Consider the following 14878-nt stretch of genomic DNA (forward strand, 5'->3'; position numbering starts at 1 on the left):
ACAAAAAAGGTCTCTTAACATTTTGCCATAGCTCGCTTCGTTTCCGAGATATTTGCAGATTTATCTCAAGGGAAGGGGCCTGACGGACGTATTTCGAGATATTTCTTCTTCTTGTTGTTCTTCTTCTGCACAGCTGAGCTGGAAGTGGCATTTGCAGAGCGCAATAGTGCAGAGTTATCTCAAAGAAAGGGGCCACGGTGTTTCTGTATCTCTATTATGTTGGTGCGGCTTCGGAACTTTTAAATATCTCGATATATCTCGAAAACTACGCTTCTGATCAAAAAATATCATAGAACGTAAATTGTAGGAAACATTATTCTCTACAAAAAAGGTCTCTTAACATTTTGCCATAGCTCGCTTCGTTTCCGAGATATTTGCAGATTCATCTCAAGGGAAGGGGTCTGACGGACATATTTCGAGATATTTCTTCTTCTTGTTGTTCTTCTTCTGCACAGCTAAGCTCGAAGCGGCATTTGCAGCTCGCAATAGTGCAGAGTTATCTCAAAGAAAGAGGCCACGGTGTTTCTGTACCTCTATTATGTTGGTGCAGCTTCGGAACTTTTAAATATCTTGATATATCTCGAGAACTACGAATCTGATCAAAAAATATCATCGAACATAAAAAGTAGGAAACTTAATTCTCTACGAAAAAGGTCTCTTAACATTTTGCCATAGCTCGCTTCGTTTCCGAGATATTTGCAGATTTATCTCAAGGGAAGTGGCCTGACGGACATATTTCGAGATATTTCTTCTTCTTGTTGTTCTTGTTCTGCACAGCTAAGCTGGAAGTGGCATTTGCAGCTCGCAATAGTGCAGAGTTATCCCAAAGAAAGGGGCCACGGTGTTTCTGTATCTCTATTATGTTGGTGCGGCTTCGGAACTTTTAAATATCTTGATATATCTCGAGAACTACGCATCTGATCAAAAAATATCATACTACATAAAAAGTAGGAAACTTAATTCTCTACAAGAAAGGTCTCTAAACATTTTGCCATAGCTCGCTTCGTTTCCGAGATATTTGCAGATTTATCTCAAGGGAAGGGGCCTGACGGACATATTTCGAGATATTTCTTCTTCTTGTTGTTCTTCTTCTGCACAGCTAAGCTGGAAGTGGCATTTGCGGCTCGCACTAGTGCAGAGTTATCTCAAAGAAAGTGGCCACGGTGTTTCTGTATCCCTATTATGTTGGTGCGGCTTCGGAACTTTTAAATATCTCGATATATCTCGAAAACTACGCTTCTGATCAAAAAATATCATAGAACATAAATTGTAGGAAACATAATTCTCTACAAAAAACGTCTCTTAACATTTTGCCATAGCTCGCTTCGTTTCCGAGATATTTGCAGATTCAGCTCAAAGGAACTGGCCTGACGGACATATTTCGAGATATTTCTTCTTCTTGTTGTTCTTCTTCTGCACAGCTAAGCTGGAAGTGGCATTTACAGCTCGCAATAGTGCAGAGCTATCTCAAAGAAAGGGGCCACGGTGTTTCTGTATCTCTATTATGTTGGTGCGGCTTCGGAACTTTTAAATATCTTGATATATCTCGAGAACTACGCATCTGATCAAAAAATATCATAGAACATAAAAAGTAGGAAACCTAATTCTCTACAAAAAAGGTCTCCTAACATTTTGCCATAGCTCGCTTCGTTTCCGAGATATTTGCAGATTTATCTCAAGGGAAGGGGCCTGACGGACATATTTCGAGATATTTCTTATTCTTGTTGTTCTTCTTCTGCACAGCTAAGCTGGAAGTGGCATTTGCGGGTCGCACTAGTGCAGAGTTATCTCAAAGAAAGGGGCCACGGTGTTTCTGTATCCCTATTATGTTGGTGCGGCTTCGGAACTTTTAAATATCTCGATATATCTCGAAAACTACGCTTCTGATCAAAAAATATCATGGAACATAAATTGTAGGAAACATAATTCTCTACAAAAAACGTCTCTTAACATTTTGCCATAGCTCGCTTCGTTTCCGAGATATTTGCAGATTCAGCTCAAAGGAACTGGCCTGACGGACATATTTCGAGATATTTCTTCTTCTTGTTGTTCTTCCTCTGCACAGCTAAGCTGGAAGTGGCATTTGCAGCTCGCAATAGTGCAGAGTTATCTCAAAGAAAGGGGCCACGGTGTTTCTGTATCTCTATTATGTTGGTGCGGCTTCGGAACTTTTAAATATCTTGATATATCTCGAGAACTACGCATCTGATCAAAAAATATCATAGAACATAAAAAGTAGGAAACTTAATTCTCTACAAAAAAGGTCTCTTAACATTTTGCCATAGCTCGCTTCGTTTCCGAGATATTTGCAGATTTATCTCAAGGGAAGGGGCCTGACGGACATATTTCGAGATATTTCTTCTTCTTGTTGTTCTTCTTCTGCACAGCTAAGCTGGAAGTGGCATTTACAGCTCGCAATAGTGCAGAGTTATCTCAAAGAAAGGGGCCACGGTGTTTCTGTATCTCTATTATGTTGGTGCGGCTTCGGAACTTTTAAATATCTTGATATATCTCGAGAACTACGCCTCTGATCGAAAAATATGATAGAACATAAAAAGTAGGAAACTTAATTCTCTACAAAAAACGTCTCTTAACATTTTGCCATAGCTCGCTTCGTTTCCGAGATATTTGCAGATTCAGCTCAAAGGAACTGGCCTGACGGACATATTTCGAGATATTTCTTCTTCTTGTTGTTCTTCTTCTGCACAGCTAAGCTGGAAGTGGCATTTACAGCTCGCAATAGTGCAGAGCTATCTCAAAGAAAGGGGCCACGGTGTTTCTGTATCTCTATTATGTTGGTGCGGCTTCGGAACTTTTAAATATCTTGATATATCTCGAGAACTACGCATCTGATCAAAAAATATCATAGAACATAAAAAGTAGGAAAACTAATTCTCTACAAAAAAGGTCTCTTAACATTTTGCCATAGCTCGCTTCGTTTCCGAGATATTTGCAGATTTATCTCAAGGGAAGGGGCCTGACGGACATATTTCGAGATATTTCTTATTCTTGTTGTTCTTCTTCTGCACAGCTAAGCTGGAAGTGGCATTTGCGGGTCGCACTAGTGCAGAGTTATCTCAAAGAAAGGGGCCACGGTGTTTCTGTATCCCTATTATGTTGGTGCGGCTTCGGAACTTTTAAATATCTCGATATATCTCGAAAACTACGCTTCTGATCAAAAAATATCATATAACATAAATTGTAGGAAACACAATTCTCTACAAAAAACGTCTCTTAACATTTTGCCATAGCTCGCTTCGTTTCCGAGATATTTGCAGATTCAGCTCAAAGGAACTGGCCTGACGGACATATTTCGAGATATTTCTTCTTCTTGTTGTTCTTCCTCTGCACAGCTAAGCTGGAAGTGGCATTTGCAGCTCGCAATAGTGCAGAGTTATCTCAAAGAAAGGGGCCACGGTGTTTCTGTATCTCTATTATGTTGGTGCGGCTTCGGAACTTTTAAATATCTTGATATATCTCGAGAACTACGCATCTGATCAAAAAATATCATAGAACATAAAAAGTAGGAAACTTAATTCTCTACAAAAAAGGTCTCTTAACATTTTGCCATAGCTCGCTTCGTTTCCGAGATATTTGCAGATTTATCTCAAGGGAAGGGGCCTGACGGACATATTTCGAGATATTTCTTCTTCTTGTTGTTCTTCTTCTGCACAGCTAAGCTGGAAGTGGCATTTACAGCTCGCAATAGTGCAGAGTTATCTCAAAGAAAGGGGCCACGGTGTTTCTGTATCTCTATTATGTTGGTGCGGCTTCGGAACTTTTAAATATCTTGATATATCTCGAGAACTACGCCTCTGATCGAAAAATATGATAGAACATAAAAAGTAGGAAACTTAATTCTCTACAAAAAAGGTCTCTTAACATTTTGCCATAGCTCGCTTCGTTTCCGAGATATTTGCAGATTTATCTCAAGGGAAGGGGCCTGACGGATATATTTCGAGATATTTCTTATTCTTGTTGTTCTTCTTCTGCACAGCTAAGCTGGAAGTGGCATTTGCGGGTCGCACTAGTGCAGAGTTATCTCAAAGAAAGGGGCCACGGTGTTTCTGTATCCCTATTATGTTGGTGCGGCTTCGGAACTTTTAAATATCTCGATATATCTCGAAAACTACGCTTCTGATCAAAAAATATCATAGAACATAAAAAGTAGGAAACTTAATTCTCTACAAAAAAGGTCTCTTAACATTTTGCCATAGCTCGCTTCGTTTCCGAGATATTTGCAGATTTATCTGAAGGGAAGGGGCCTAACGGACATATTTCGAGATATTTCTTCTTCTTGTTGTTCTTCTTCTGCACAGCTAAACTGGAAGTGGCATTTCCAGCTCGCAATAGTGCAGAGCTATCTCAAAGAAAGGAGCCACGGTGTTTCTGTATCTCTATTATGTTGGTGCGGCTTCGGAACTTTTAAATATCTTGATATATCTCGAGAACTACGCATCTGATCAAAAAATATCGTAGAACATAAAAAGTAGGAAACTTAATTCTCTACAAATAAAGTCTCTTAACATTTTGCCATAGCTCGCTTCGTTTCCGAGATATTTGCAGATTTATCTCAAGGGAAGGGGCCTGACGGACATATTTCGAGATATTTCTTCTTCTTGTTGTTCTTCTTCTGCACCGTAAGCTGGAGGTGGCATTTGCAGCTCGCAATAGTGCAGAGTTATCTCAAAGAAAGGGGCCACGGTGTTTCTGTATCTCTATTATGTTGGTGCGGCTTCGGAACTTTTAAATATCTTGATATATCTCGAGAACTGCGCATCTGATCAAAAAATATCATAGAACATAAAAAGTAGGAAACTTAATTCTCTACAAAAAAGGTCTCTTAACATTTTGCCATAGCTTGCTTCGTTTCCGAGATATTTGCATATTTATCTCAAGGGAAGGGGCCTGACGGACATATTTCGAGATATTTCTTCTTCTTGTTGTTCTTCTTCTGCACAGCTAAACTGGAAGTGGCATTTCCAGCTCGCAATAGTGCAGAGTTATCTCAAAGAAAGGGGCCACGGTGTTTCTGTATCTCTATTATGTTGGTGCGGCTTCAGAACTTTTAAATATCTTGATATATCTCGAGAACTACGCATCTGATCAAAAAATATCATAGAACATAAAAAGTGGGAAACTTAATTCTCTACAAAAAAGGTCTCTTAACATTTTGCCATAGCTCTCTTCGTTTCCGAGATATTTGCAGATTTATCTCAAGGGAAGGGGCCTGACGGACATATTTCGAGATATTTCTTCTTCTTGTTGTTCTTCTTCTGCACAGCTAAGCTGGAAGTGGCATTTGCGGCTCGCACTAGTGCAGAGTTATCTCAAAGAAAGGGGCCACGGTGTTTCTGTATCTCTGTTATGTTGGTGCGGCTTCGGAACTTTTAAATATCTCGATATATCTCGAAAACTACGCTTCTGATCAAAAAATATCATAGAACATAAATTGTAGGAAACATAATTCTCTACAAAAAAGGTCTCTTAACATTTTGCCATAGCTCGCTTCGTTTCCGAGATATTTGCAGATTTATCGCAAGGGAAGGGGCCTGACGGACATATTTCGAGATATTTCTTCTTCTTGTTGTTCTTCTTCTGCACTGTAAGCTGGAAGTGGCATTTGCAGCTCGCAATAGTGCAGAGTTATCTCAAAGAAAGGGGCCACGGTGTTTCTGTATCTCTATTATGTTGGTGCGGCTTCGGAACTTTTAAATATCTTGATATATCTCGAGAACTGCGCATCTGATCAAAAAATATCATAGAACATAAAAAGTAGGAAACTTAATTCTCTACAAAAAAGGTCTCTTAACATTTTGCCATAGCTCGCTTCGTTTCCGAGATATTTGCAGATTTATCTCAAGGGAAGGGGCCTGACGGACATATTTCGAGATATTTCTTCTTCTTGTTGTTCTTCTTCTGCACAGCTAAACTGGAAGTGGCATTTCCAGCTCGCAATAGTGCAGAGTTATCTCAAAGAAAGGAGCCACGGTGTTTCTGTATCTCTATTATGTTGGTGCGGCTTCGGAACTTTTAAATATCTTGATATATCTCGAGAACTACGCATCTGATCAAAAAATATCGTAGAACATAAAAAGTAGGAAACTTAATTCTCTACAAATAACGTCTCTTAACATTTTGCCATAGCTCGCTTCGTTTCCGAGATATTTGCAGATTTATCTCAAGGGAAGGGGCCTGACGGACATATTTCGAGATATTTCTTCTTCTTGTTGTTCTTCTTCTGCACAGTAAGCTGGAAGTGGCATTTGCAGCTCGCAATAGTGCAGAGTTATCTCAAAGAAAGGGGCCACGGTGTTTCTGTATCTCTATTATGTTGGTGCGGCTTCGGAACTTTTAAATATCTCGATATATCTCGAAAACTACGCTTCTGATCAAAAAATATCATAGAACATAAATTGTAGGAAACATAATTCTCTACAAAAAAGGTCTCTTAACATTTTGCCATAGCTCGCTTCGTTTCCGAGATATTTGCAGATATATCTCAAGGGAAGGGGCCTGACGGACATATTTCGAGATATTTCTTCTTCTTGTTGTTCTTCTTCTGCACAGCTAAGCTGGAAGTGGCATTTGCGGCTCGCAATAGTGCAGAGTTATCTCAAAGAAAGGGGCCACGGTGTTTCTGTATCTCTATTATGTTGGTGCGGTTTCGGAACTTTTAAATATCTTGATATATCTCGAGAACTACGCATCTGATCAAAAAATATCATAGAACATAAAAAGTGGGAAACTTAATTCTCTACAAATAAGGTCTCTTAACATTTTGCCATAGCTCTCTTCGTTTCCGAGATATTTGCAGATTTATCTCAAGGGAAGGGGCCTGACGGACATATTTCGAGATATTTATTCTTCTTGTTGTTCTTCTTCTGCACAGCTAAGCTGGAAGTGGCATTTGCGGCTCGCACTAGTGCAGAGTTATCTCAAAGAAAGGGGCCACGGTGTTTCTGTATCTCTATTATGTTGGTGCGGCTTCGGAACTTTTAAATATCTCGATATATCTCGAAAACTACGCTTCTGATCAAAAAATATCATAGAACATAAATTGTAGGAAACATAATTCTCTACAAAAAAGGTCTCTTAACATTTTGCCATAGCTCGCTTTGTTTTCGAGATATTTGCAGATATATCTCAAGGGAAGGGGCCTGACGGACATATTTCGAGATATTTCTTCTTCTTGTTGTTCTTCTTCTGCACAGCTAAGCTGGAAGTGGCATTTGCGGCTCGCACTAGTGCAGAGTTATCTCAAAGAAAGGGGCCACGGTGTTTCTGTATCTCTATTATGTTGGTGCGGCTTCGGAACTTTTAAATATCTTGATATATCTCGAGAACTGCGCATCTGATCAAAAAATATCATAGAACATCAAAAGTAGGAAACTTAATTCTCTACAAAAAAGGTCTCTTAACATTTTGCCATAGCTCGCTTCGTTTCCGAGATATTTGCAGATTTATCTCAAGGGAAGGGGCCTGACGGACATATTTCGAGATATTTCTTCTTCTTGTTGTTCTTCTTCTGCACAGCTAAACTGGAAGTGGCATTTCCAGCTCGCAATAGTGCAGAGTTATCTCAAAGAAAGGGGCCACGGTGTTTCTGTATCTCTATTATGTTGGTGCGGCTTCGGAACTTTTAAATATCTTGATATATCTGGAGAACTACGCATCTGATCAAAAAATATCATAGAACATAAAAAGTAGGAAACTTAATTCTCTACAAAAAAGGTCTCTTAACATTTTGCCATAGCTCTCTTCGTTTCCGAGATATTTGCAGATTTATCTCAAGGGAAGGGGCCTGACGGACATATTTCGAGATATTTCTTCTTCTTGTTGTTCTTCTTCTGCACAGCTAAGCTGGAAGTGGCATTTGCGGCTCGCACTAGTGCAGAGTTATCTCAAAGAAAGGGGCCACGGTGTTTCTGTATCTCTATTATGTTGGTGCGGCTTCGGAACTTTTAAATATCTCGATATATCTCGAAAACTACGCTTCTGATCAAAAAATATCAGAGATCATAAATTGTAGGAAACATAATTCTCTACAAAAAAGGTCTCTTAACATTTTGCCATAGCTCGCTTCGTTTCCGAGATATTTGCAGATATATCTCAAGGGAAGGGGCCTGACGGACATATTTCGAGATATTTCTTCTTCTTGTTGTTCTTCTTCTGCACAGCTAAGCTGGAAGTGGCATTTCCAGCTCGCAATAGTGCAGAGTTATCTCAAAGAAAGGGGCCACGGTGTTTCTGTATCTCTATTATGTTGGTGCGGCTTCGGAACTTTTAAATATCTTGATATATCTCGAGAACTACGCATCTGATCAAAAAATATCATAGAACATAAAAAGTAGGAAACTTAATTCTCTACAAAAAAGGTCTCTTAACATTTTGCCATAGCTCTCTTCGTTTCCGAGATATTTGCAGATTTATCTCAAGGGAAGGGGCCTGACGGATATATTTCGAGATATTTCTTATTCTTGTTGTTCTTCTTCTGCACAGCTAAGCTGGAAGTGGCATTTGCAACTCGCAATAGTGCAGAGTTATCTCAAAGAAAGGGGCCACGGTGTTTCTGTATCTCTATTATGTTGGTGCGGCTTCGGAACTTTTAAATATCTTGATATATCTCGAGAACTACGAATCTGATCAAAAAATATCATAGAACATAAAAAGTAGCAAACATAATTCTCTACAAAAAAGGTCTCTTAGCATTTTGCCATAGCTCGCTTCGTTTCCGAGATATTTGCAGATTTATCTGAAGGGAAAGGGCCTGACGGACATATTTCGAGATATTTCTTCTTCTTGTTGTTCTTCTTCTGCACAGCTAAGCTGGAAGTGGCATTTGCAGCTCGCAATAGTGCAGAGTTATCTCAAAGAAAGGGGCCACTGTGTTTCTGTATCTCTATTATGTTGGTGCGGCTTCGGAACTTTTAAATATCTTGATATATCTCGAGAACTGCGCATCTGATCAAAAAATATCATAGAACATAAAAAGTAGGAAACTTAATTCTCTACAAAAAAGGTCTCTTAACATTTTGCCATAGCTCGCTTCGTTTCCGAGATATTTGCAGATATATCTCAAGGGAAGGGGCCTGACGGACATATTTCGAGATATTTCTTCTTCTTGTTGTTCTTCTTCTGCACAGCTAAGCTGGAAGTGGCATTTCCAGCTCGCAATAGTGCAGAGTTATCTCAAAGAAAGGGGCCACGGTGTTTCTGTATCTCTATTATGTTGGTGCGGCTTCGGAACTTTTAAATATCTTGATATATCTCGAGAACTACGCATCTGATCAAAAAATATCATAGAACATAAAAAGTAGGAAACTTAATTCTCTACAAAAAAGGTCTCTTAACATTTTGCCATAGCTCTCTTCGTTTCCGAGATATTTGCAGATTTATCTCAAGGGAAGGGGCCTGACGGATATATTTCGAGATATTTCTTATTCTTGTTGTTCTTCTTCTGCACAGCTAAGCTGGAAGTGGCATTTGCAACTCGCAATAGTGCAGAGTTATCTCAAAGAAAGGGGCCACGGTGTTTCTGTATCTCTATTATGTTGGTGCGGCTTCGGAACTTTTAAATATCTTGATATATCTCGAGAACTACGAATCTGATCAAAAAATATCATAGAACATAAAAAGTAGCAAACATAATTCTCTACAAAAAAGGTCTCTTAGCATTTTGCCATAGCTCGCTTCGTTTCCGAGATATTTGCAGATATATCTCAAGGGAAGGGGCCTGACGGACATATTTCGAGATATTTCTTCTTCTTGTTGTTCTTCTTCTGCACAGCTAAGCTGGAAGTGGCATTTCCAGCTCGCAATAGTGCAGAGTTATCTCAAAGAAAGGGGCCACGGTGTTTCTGTATCTCTATTATGTTGGTGCGGCTTCGGAACTTTTAAATATCTTGATATATCTCGAGAACTACGCATCTGATCAAAAAATATCATAGAACATAAAAAGTAGGAAACTTAATTCTCTACAAAAAAGGTCTCTTAACATTTTGCCATAGCTCTCTTCGTTTCCGAGATATTTGCAGATTTATCTCAAGGGAAGGGGCCTGACGGATATATTTCGAGATATTTCTTATTCTTGTTGTTCTTCTTCTGCACAGCTAAGCTGGAAGTGGCATTTGCAACTCGCAATAGTGCAGAGTTATCTCAAAGAAAGGGGCCACGGTGTTTCTGTATCTCTATTATGTTGGTGCGGCTTCGGAACTTTTAAATATCTTGATATATCTCGAGAACTACGAATCTGATCAAAAAATATCATAGAACATAAAAAGTAGCAAACATAATTCTCTACAAAAAAGGTCTCTTAGCATTTTGCCATAGCTCGCTTCGTTTCCGAGATATTTGCAGATTTATCTGAAGGGAAAGGGCCTGACGGACATATTTCGAGATATTTCTTCTTCTTGTTGTTCTTCTTCTGCACAGCTAAGCTGGAAGTGGCATTTGCAGCTCGCAATAGTGCAGAGTTATCTCAAAGAAAGGGGCCACTGTGTTTCTGTATCTCTATTATGTTGGTGCGGCTTCGGAACTTTTAAATATCTTGATATATCTCGAGAACTGCGCATCTGATCAAAAAATATCATAGAACATAAAAAGTAGGAAACTTAATTCTCTACAAAAAAGGTCTCTTAACATTTTGCCATAGCTCGCTTCGTTTCCGAGATATTTGCAGATATATCTCAAGGGAAGGGGCCTGACGGACATATTTCGAGATATTTCTTCTTCTTGTTGTTCTTCTTCTGCACAGCTAAGCTGGAAGTGGCATTTCCAGCTCGCAATAGTGCAGAGTTATCTCAAAGAAAGGGGCCACGGTGTTTCTGTATCTCTATTATGTTGGTGCGGCTTCGGAACTTTTAAATATCTTGATATATCTCGAGAACTACGCATCTGATCAAAAAATATCATAGAACATAAAAAGTAGGAAACTTAATTCTCTACAAAAAAGGTCTCTTAACATTTTGCCATAGCTCTCTTCGTTTCCGAGATATTTGCAGATTTATCTCAAGGGAAGGGGCCTGACGGATATATTTCGAGATATTTCTTATTCTTGTTGTTCTTCTTCTGCACAGCTAAGCTGGAAGTGGCATTTGCAACTCGCAATAGTGCAGAGTTATCTCAAAGAAAGGGGCCACGGTGTTTCTGTATCTCTATTATGTTGGTGCGGCTTCGGAACTTTTAAATATCTTGATATATCTCGAGAACTACGAATCTGATCAAAAAATATCATAGAACATAAAAAGTAGCAAACATAATTCTCTACAAAAAAGGTCTCTTAGCATTTTGCCATAGCTCGCTTCGTTTCCGAGATATTTGCAGATTTATCTGAAGGGAAAGGGCCTGACGGACATATTTCGAGATATTTCTTCTTCTTGTTGTTCTTCTTCTGCACAGCTAAGCTGGAAGTGGCATTTGCAGCTCGCAATAGTGCAGAGTTATCTCAAAGAAAGGGGCCACTGTGTTTCTGTATCTCTATTATGTTGGTGCGGCTTCGGAACTTTTAAATATCTTGATATATCTCGAGAACTGCGCATCTGATCAAAAAATATCATAGAACATAAAAAGTAGGAAACTTAATTCTCTACAAAAAAGGTCTCTTAACATTTTGCCATAGCTCGCTTCGTTTCCGAGATATTTGCAGATTTATCTGAAGGGAAGGGGCATAACGGACATATTTCGAGATATTTCTTCTTCTTGTTGTTCTTCTTCTGCACAGCTAAACTGGAAGTGGCATTTCCAGCTCGCAATAGTGCAGAGTTATCTCAAAGAAAGGAGCCACGGTGTTTCTGTATCTCTATTATGTTGGTGCGGCTTCGGAACTTTTAAATATCTTGATATATCTCGAGAACTACGCATCTGATCAAAAAATATCGTAGAACATAAAAAGTAGGAAACTTAATTCTCTACAAATAACGTCTCTTAACATTTTGCCATAGCTCGCTTCGTTTCCGAGATATTTGCAGATTTATCTCAAGGGAAGGGGCCTGACGGACATATTTCGAGATATTTCTTCTTCTTGTTGTTCTTCTTCTGCACAGTAAGCTGGAAGTGGCATTTGCAGCTCGCAATAGTGCAGAGTTATCTCAAAGAAAGGGGCCACGGTGTTTCTATATCTCTATTATGTTGGTGCGGCTTCGGAACTTTTAAATATCTTGATATATCTCGAGAACTACGCATCTGATCAAAAAATATCATAGAACATAAAAAGTAGGAAACTTAATTCTCTACAAAAAAGGTCTCTTAACATTTTGCCATAGCTCTCTTCGTTTCCGAGATATTTGCAGATTTATCTCAAGGGAAGGGGCCTGACGGACATATTTCGAGATATTTCTTCTTCTTGTTGTTCTTCTTCTGCACAGCTAAGCTGGAAGTGGCATTTGCGGCTCGCAATAGTGCAGAGTTATCTCAAAGAAAGGGGCCACGGTGTTTCTGTATCTCTATTATGTTGGTGCGGTTTCGGAACTTTTAAATATCTTGATATATCTCGAGAACTACGCATCTGATCAAAAAATATCATAGAACATAAAAAGTGGGAAACTTAATTCTCTACAAATAAGGTCTCTTAACATTTTGCCATAGCTCTCTTCGTTTCCGAGATATTTGCAGATTTATCTCAAGGGAAGGGGCCTGACGGACATATTTCGAGATATTTCTTCTTCTTGTTGTTCTTCTTCTGCACAGCTAAGCTGGAAGTGGCATTTGCGGCTCGCACTAGTGCAGAGTTATCTCAAAGAAAGGGGCCACGGTGTTTCTGTATCTCTATTATGTTGGTGCGGCTTCGGAACTTTTAAATATCTCGATATATCTCGAAAACTACGCTTCTGATCAAAAAATATCATAGAACATAAATTGTAGGAAACGTAATTCTCTACAAAAAAGCTCTCTTAACATTTTGCCATAGCTCGCTTCGTTTCCGAGATATTTGCAGATATATCTCAAGGGAAGGGGCCTGACGGACATATTTCGAGATATTTCTTCTTCTTGTTGTTCTTCTTCTGCACAGCTAAGCTGGAAGTGGCATTTGCGGCTCGCACTAGTGCAGAGTTATCTCAAAGAAAGGCGCCACGGTGTTTCTGTATCTCTATTATGTTGGTGCGGTTTCGGAACTTTTAAATATCTTGTTATATCTCGAGAACTACGCATCTGATCAAAAAATACCATAGAACATAAAAAGTGGGAAACTTAATTCTCTACAAATAAGGTCTCTTAACATTTTGCCATAGCTCGCTTCGTTTCCGAGATATTTGCAGATATATCTCAAGGGAAGGGGCCTGACGGACATATTTCGAGATATTTCTTCTTCTTGTTGTTCTTCTTCTGCACAGCTAAGCTGGAAGTAGCATTTCCAGCTCGCAATAGTGCAGAGTTATCTCAAAGAAAGGGGCCACGGTGTTTCTATATCTCTATTATGTTGGTGCGGCTTCGGAACTTTTAAATATCTCGATATATCTCGAAAACTACGCTTCTGGTCAAAAAATATCATAGAACCTAAATTGTAGGAAACATAATTCTCTACAAAAAAGGTCTCTTAACATTTTGCCATAGCTCGCTTCGTTTCCGAGATATTTGCAGATATATCTCAAGGGAAGGGGCCTGACGGACATATTTCGAGATATTTCTTCTTCTTGTTGTTCTTCTTCTGCACAGCTAAGCTGGAAGTAGCATTTCCAGCTCGCAATAGTGCAGAGTTATCTCAAAGAAAGGGGCCACGGTGTTTCTGTATCTCTATTATGTTGGTGCGGCTTCGGAACTTTTAAATATCTTGATATATCTCGAGAACTACGCATCCGATCTAAAAATATCATAGAACATAAAAAGTAGGAAACTTAATTCTCTACAAAAAAGGTCTCTTAACATTTTGCCATAGCTCTCTTCGTTTCCGAGATATTTGCAGATTTATCTCAAGGGAAGGGGCCTGACGGACATATTTCGAGATATTTCTTCTTCTTGTTGTTCTTCTTCTGCACAGCTAAGCTGGAAGTGGCATTTGCGGCTCGCACTAGTGCAGAGTTATCTCAAAGAAAGGGGCCACGGTGTTTCTGTATCTCTATTATGTTGGTGCGGCTTCGGAACTTTTAAATATCTCGATATATCTCGAAAACTACGCTTCTGATCAAAAAATATCATAGAACATAAATTGTAGGAAACATAGTTCTCTACAAAAAAGGTCTCTTAACATTTTGCCATAGCTCGCTTCGTTTCCGAGATATTTGCAGATATATCTCAAGGGAAGGGGCCTGACGGACATATTTCGAGATATTTCTTCTTCTTGTTGTTCTTCTTCTGCACAGCTAAGCTGGAAGTGGCATTTGCGGCTCGCACTAGTGCAGAGTTATCTCAAAGAAAGGGGCCACGGTGTTTCTGTATCTCTATTATGTTGGTGCGGCTTCGGAACTTTTAAATATCTCGATATATCTCGAAAACTACGCTTCTGATCAAAAAATATCATAGAACATAAATTGTAGGAAACATAATTCTCTACAAAAAAGGTCTCTTAACATTTTGCCATAGCTCGCTTCGTTTCCGAGATATTTGCAGATATATCTCAAGGGAAGGGGCCTGACGGACATATTTCGAGATATTTCTTCTTCTTGTTGTTCTTCTTCTGCACAGCTAACCTGGAAGTGGCATTTGCAGCTCGCAATAGTGCAGAGTTATCTCAAAGAAAGGGGCCACGGTGTTTCTGTATCTCTATTATGTTGGTGCGGCTTCGGAACTTTTAAATATCTTGATATATCTCGAGAACTGCGCATCTGATCAAAAAATATCATAGAACATAAAAAGTAGGAAACTTAATTCTCTACGAAAAAGGTCTCTTAACATTTTGCCATAGCTCTCTTCGTTTCCGAGATATTTGCAGATTTATCTCAAG

This window comes from Osmia lignaria, unplaced genomic scaffold, assembly GCF_051020975.1.
Source record: "Osmia lignaria lignaria isolate PbOS001 unplaced genomic scaffold, iyOsmLign1 scaffold0013, whole genome shotgun sequence".
Classification (NCBI taxonomy): domain Eukaryota; kingdom Metazoa; phylum Arthropoda; class Insecta; order Hymenoptera; family Megachilidae; genus Osmia; species Osmia lignaria.